The following is a 6,315-nucleotide window of genomic DNA, read 5'->3' as shown; positions in this document are numbered from 1 at the left end:
ATACAGTGTAAAGTGAAGGCGCTCTGCCTCCTCGTCAGGATTAATTTGTGCGTCAGCAGCTGCAGCTCCTCCACATTCCTTCACACGTTTCCTCTTTATCACGTGTTAATGGGATTCATGTTCACAGTCATAGGTTCATGTTGGTGAGCGCCGCGTCTGTATGCTCCGCTGCTGCTTAATGATAAATTACACATGTTGGAAATGACACGTGGACGCCTGCTCTGACATGAAATATAAATACCCTCATTTGGAGAAGTACACATATATATGTGTTCAGATGGAATCGGAGGCGACGCCGTGGAGTCTCTGAATGCAGATGACAGAGTGCAGGGACACACATGCTGCAGGCTTCATGAGGAAGAAGAACAGGTCTGATGCAGACGGGAAATAAAGCACAGAATAGTAAAGACGTGCAGCTTGGTCCAACAGTAGGAGAAAAAACCATCCGAACACATCCAACGCTTTTTTTTTTGTTTCTTCTGTTAAAAGTTTGATGCCACCAAAGTGTCCAGAGAAGACGTCAAACATCCCGTTTGTGTTGTCGTAAACACCAAACTAACCTCGACCAAGGCAACAAATGTGACACCAAAAAAAAATCCTGTGGTGTGCAGCAGGCGTGTCACTCACAACGGGAAGGTTGCAGCCGTAACTGGGGAAAAAATGAAATGATAATGAAAGTGAAAAGAGGCGTTTTCCTTTTCTTCACAGTGATGACCTGGAAGTCCGAGACGACACTCTCGAAAAGTTTGGAGGCCGATTTCGAGTCTTCCAACACTCCTGGAGAACGAGATTTTAATTAAGAAGCTACCTGAAGAACAATAGTTACATCATAATAAAGTTATGTGTCATGATGTGTTGGTGCCTGTCTCCCCCCCCCCCCCCCCCCACCCACATGCAGTCTACACACCGTGGTATCAGACCGTCTATCAGGCTCTCTCCAACACTTTTGGGTTTCTTGATGTTTTGTGTTTTTTTCCGTGTACTGACCTTCCTCGTGTTTCCTCCCTCCGTCAGCTCCCTGTAAAGACTCACCTGTGCCTCCGTCCACCTGTCGTCCTGTCGTCTGCTGCTCGTCATACCTGACTTCACTTCACGCATGCAGGGATTCAGGATTCACCAGGATTATTATTCCTTCACTGCTCACAGCTGAGTTGGGACTTTCACACATTTATTTCACTCGTGTCAAAACTTAGTGTTTATTAAAATGATTGTTAAAACTGAGTGCTCTGCCTCTGCGTCGTGCGTCCGGGTCCAAAGCTGTGTATCGTACCAAAAAGGCCTGATTTACTTGATTTTGGTCATGTTTGTTAGTTTAGCTTCTGAAGCCTTTTTTCAGTGAGAGAGATTTCAGGGGATGACACGCCATAAAGGGTCACCTGCTTGGAGGTCTATAGCCTCTGTACAGGCCTCAAGTGCAGGCTTGGAAATGAGCACCTACTGCAGCTGCCTTTCTTTGCAGTGATAGATGAATATGATCGACTTCCTGCCAAGGAAGCACCGGTACGTTCACCTTGTTTTTTTCATCTTCATTAAACAAAAAAACTGGAACCTCTCGCTGCATGTCGTTTCTCTGACTTTGTGACACACGTGCATGTCCACGTAGATCTTCAAACTGAACCCAGAAACCGCCGTCCACCCGTCTCTTCACGGAGGATGTGTCCACGCCACATTTACACTTTATCAGATGTCTCTTCAGATATCTGATCACTCTTCAGATCAGCCACATGAACCCGAAGAGTCCAGATAAACGTCTCCAAGATGTCTCCAGCAAAAAAGTGAGGCTGCTAACACGATAAAATGTGCCAACGAAGCGAGCAATGAGCTCATTATCTTTACAGTGTGTGCGTGTATGTGCGTGTGCACACGTGTCGGGCTGCTCTGCTGCGGCAACTGTTTGACACGGACGGCCCCTGAACGCATCATTTTGGCCCGTCCGGCTCCAGCCGAGGACAGATGCTGAGTGTCAGAAAGTCTGAGCGCTGCTCACTCTGCCACACATCAAAGCTAATGAAGTGTGTTCAAGAACCATGGAGAGACTGGTAACACAGAGTGTGTGTGTGTGTGTGTGTGTGTGAGGGGGGGGGGGCACATCACAGTGTAATTGCTTCCTGAGCTATGCTGATTAATTAGCACATACACGCATTTGTGAGCGGGTCATACATGGCGAGCCAGATGGTCTAAAAGAAAACATGCATGTGCGCTGAGTGCTATCAGGAGCGGGTACACAGCGCTCACATTAGCATAATATATTAGAGAGAGCACTGCACACAATAAAGACAATTAATGCGTGATAGTGGGGACACTTCCTGAGAGCACCGAGGAGCCAAACTCTGACGCTCTCTGCACTTCAGCACTGATGGCGCTCTGTGTACTCCATTAGCTTCTATTATTGTCCACCAGCTCCTGTGTGTGTGAGTGTGTGTGTGTGTGTGTGTGTGTGTGTGTGAGAGAGAGAGAAAATGTGCATCACCTTGATGTTTTCTGCTCCTCTTTTCTTCCAGGTTGACGGTTCAGGATTTAGATTTAAAGCTTGACAAACATGGTGACAACAAATGTTCTGTGTCATTTATTTTATAGACGGTGTCGAAAAGTGAAGCCACAAAAAAAAAAACTGCAGTTCCTTGAGTGCCCACTAGAGGCTGTCTCCAAAAGCCAATGAATGTCCCTTAGGTCAGAAATGAAAATGTTATTTTACAGCAGAAGTAAATGTCACCGAGATTTTCTTCAAAAAACTTCTACAAATGGAAAATGGTTTAAAATTGCATATTTAACCAGTTAATTTTAAAATATATACACAAGTATGATGGTGTGTGTCCCTCAGTCTCTCACACAGGTATATTGGGAGTTGCAGGCTGAAAAGTTTACTGTCTGATGAAAGGTCAAAGGTCATTCAGGTGATTTGTTCAGATGGGGGAGGCGGAGCTTAGGGCCTCCACTGAAGCCAACCACAACAGTCGACTCGGCAGCGTACAGAGATGATCCCAGCAGACTGGACAGTTTGTGTTGGCAGGTTTTTGGTGTTCCTAGAAGTCTTGATGTTTTCCTGTCGGTGACCGCAGTGACTCGTCATCCCAACGTCGCTCTCTCTCTCTCCTCGCCACGCGGCGTCGTCGGGTTTATCTCCTCCTGGTTTAGCGGCTCAGCTTCCAGAACAAATCCTGTAACTCTGACGATGATCATCTGGAGGGCAAAGAGCTTGTTAGCCCGAATGATGAAGTGAAACCAAGAATATATGGACGCGCTTCAGCGGAGGAGGAAGAGGAGGAGGAGGAGGAGGAGAGGACGGCAGGGAGAAATTTCAGTCGCCATTTTTCGTACGTTGGACCTCTTCAGCGACGACATGGACCTCTCTCCGACAGATACTTCCCAAGCAGGAGCTGTGCTCTCGTCTGGTCTCACCTAGCCTCTGCTCTCATGAAGGTGGGTCACACATGACGGTCACAGATGCTAATTTTGCATCCATGGTCTGCATGCCTGCAGAGTCGTCCACATCAGCTTCATCAAACTTATTATTTTCAACACCACGAGTTCCCAATATATTTATGGACTGGATCCAGGGACGAAATCTTCTTTTTCGGGGTCGTGACCTTCAAAGTCTGAGAAAATCTCATCTCTACATCACATCTCTCAGGTCGCTCTCACTCGAGAAGTTGTTGTTTAATCTTGAACTCAAAGTTTATTTTGTCTGTTTCAGTCAGAAACACATCGACACAGAGAGCGTTCCCTTTAATGGTTTTAAACTGGATCAACAGTAACGGGGCATGTTGGTGGTTCAGTGATCCCCCCCCCCCCCCCCCACCTCTCTTTTTCCTCACCCTCCTCTTCCCGCCCTAAACGCTCGGAGTCGATCTGCAGAGGAACTCGTCCGCCCGAGCTCGTGTGTTTGTTTTGTTCAGGACGGAGAGATAATGAAATCAGTGTTTGTCAAAGGTCTTTGCAATATCATCTCACCTCAGCGTCGTTATCTCTGGAGATTTACGGAGAGAGGACACACGTGCACGCTCACACACACGTGCACGCTCACACACGCTGCAGAGGTAATGAGGAAAGGTGAAGGGGGGGAGAACTCTTTAATTTCTTTCCGATTTGTTATGACAAAGAGAAATCCAGAAAGGATGCGTGCTGCAGATGTTATCCCAGTATTTATCCACGGATTCATTCCTGCGCGTGGAAACGAGTCGTTAGATTGTAAATGGGGTCTCCGATAACACGACAGATTAGACACAATGATAAATTATCAATTAGCGGGTGTTGACTTGATTTAATTTGATATGAATGCAACTTTTTAAAATGCTTACCTCTTTATTTGTATATTTGTTTGGAGTGTTATTTGTGGAAGCTAATGAAGCCTGCTGTTCTTTCTTCGCTCGCTAACGACTGAAAGGAGCCGAGGCATCAGAGAGTCCTGAGGGTGAAGACACGTAGACTGGACTTCCGCCTGTTAGATTGGTGTTGGTGTGGCTTCTTCCCCCCCTGACGTCCCTGACTGTGTCGCCCCGACAACCAGCCTGCCGGCCTGCTCCGACCTCCAGCTCAGCGGCGAGGAAGTGAAGGCAGCAGGAGCGTGCATCTTCTCCTGTGTGCTCTGGAGATAACGCGTTCAATGACTTAAATGACAAATAATGATTCTCTTTATCGAGGTTAAACGTTGGCGAGCTCGTCTTTTCGTGTCCACAGCTCCTCCGATGTGTCCTCGTCAGTTTCCCAGGTTGAAGCTGGACACGTTCAGTTTTCGTCCTGCAGATCAGAGATCTGGACTCAGAAGTGGGCGTGGCAGTCGCTCAGTCTGTGTGAGACCTGGTTTTGGAGGGGAGTCTGAAAGTTGGTCAGGTTACTGAAGAGGGGCCAGCTCACTTCCCGAGTGCTGCCGATGTGTCCTCGAGCAAGACGCTGTACCCCCCAGTGCAGATAAAACCTGCCTTTGACTTTCCCCGGAGCGAACCTCAGGAAGCAGAATCTGCAAAGTTTTCTGAGCAAAGTCGATCCGAGCTGTTCGGTCCATGACAGAAAGTTTCTAAAAACTCGTCTCTGTTCGTTGTGCGAGACGACGCAGACGTTTCTCCACCGCGCAGGATTAACCCTTTAACTTCCTCACCGGAAAAGTTTCTTTGTCGACATCTTCTCACTTTTGAAAAACTATAAAAATGAAACTTTTCCAGCTGCATCTGTTTTTGTGTGTTTAGATCCATTGTCTGACAGCGGCTGGCACACACACACACACTCTCTCACACACACACACACACACACACACACACACACACACACACACACACACACACACACACACAGCTTCCTAAACCAGTTTGTCTTTCTTTTCAACATATGGTTGTGTCACCCATGTGTGTAAGAAGCGTGTTGGACTGGGCACGGAGCCAACGGGGAAAACTTTCAAACCAGCTCTGAAAATCTGCGACTTTTTGATGGTGAGAAGAACGAACAAGTTTTCTACGGAGCACAAACAATGTGTTCTCTTCCACACACACACACACACACACACACACACACACACTGAGTACTGTATTTCATGTACTCCGTCCCTGCGTGTGTAAACATGACTCCTACACGTCGACTGTTAATTGATACACTTTCTTTCTTCGGGGCAGGATGGAGGATGTGGCGAACAGTTGGCGACAAACGGAGAGTCTTTGAAGCGGGTTACGTTACAAAGCCTCAAACCTGTTGAAGAAAACAAACGCCGCCCCCGCCTTCTTCTGCGGACGCTAATCTGAGCGTCTCTGATTCGTCCTGCAGTAATGAAAGCAGGAGCTGTGAGTATTCTATCGCCGGCTGGCAGACGATTTACAGAAACGCTGCAGACGTGGCCGGGGACACGGCACGCGCGCACATCACAATTAACCACTAATCCTTCACTGACGAGTTCAAGATGGCAATTTAATTTAGCCTCAACTGTTTCTTTGCTTTTCTCCGAATCTTTTTTCAATTTCCCCTCCTGCACTCCCAGGTGTCACAGCAACTTTGAAGGAGTGAAGATATCAATAGTTTATTGGCTCTGAGTATTAATTTAACCGGGGCAATAATGTGTGTTTTTTTTTTTTTCTCCCAGACACTTGGCGAGAAGAGGTTTTGAAGGATTTCAGGGATTTCTTTTTTTTTATCCACTCTGGAGATTAGTGAGAAAATAATGAATTTGAGTGCAAAAGTGGGGAAAAAGCCTTAATGAGAACTTCAGTGAGATAAGTTGGAAAACAGATAAAAGGCCCTGGAGAGCGCACACTTTAATGTGTCATTATGGCGGAGGAGGAAACATGGCCGACATATTGGAAGCAACTTCTTCCTTGCAGAAAGTCTTCCTGA

General features: G+C 46.9%; 1 long non-coding RNA gene across 1 annotated transcript in view; it reads left to right on the top strand.

The window, feature by feature from the left end:
- LOC306840941 overlaps window positions 1–1,221 on the top strand; it is a 2,417-nt gene extending 1,196 nt beyond the window's left edge. The window contains exon 2 of the long non-coding RNA XR_013781406.1: window positions 1,027–1,221. This is a non-coding gene — a long non-coding RNA (uncharacterized lncRNA). The remainder of the gene's footprint in view (window positions 1–1,026) is intronic.
- Window positions 1,222–6,315: the final 5,094 nt, after the last annotated feature.

This window comes from Symphodus melops (genome assembly GCF_947650265.1).
Source record: "Symphodus melops genome assembly, chromosome: 19".
NCBI lineage: Eukaryota > Metazoa > Chordata > Actinopteri > Labriformes > Labridae > Symphodus > Symphodus melops.
This window is presented reverse-complemented; position numbering and strand designations above follow the sequence as displayed.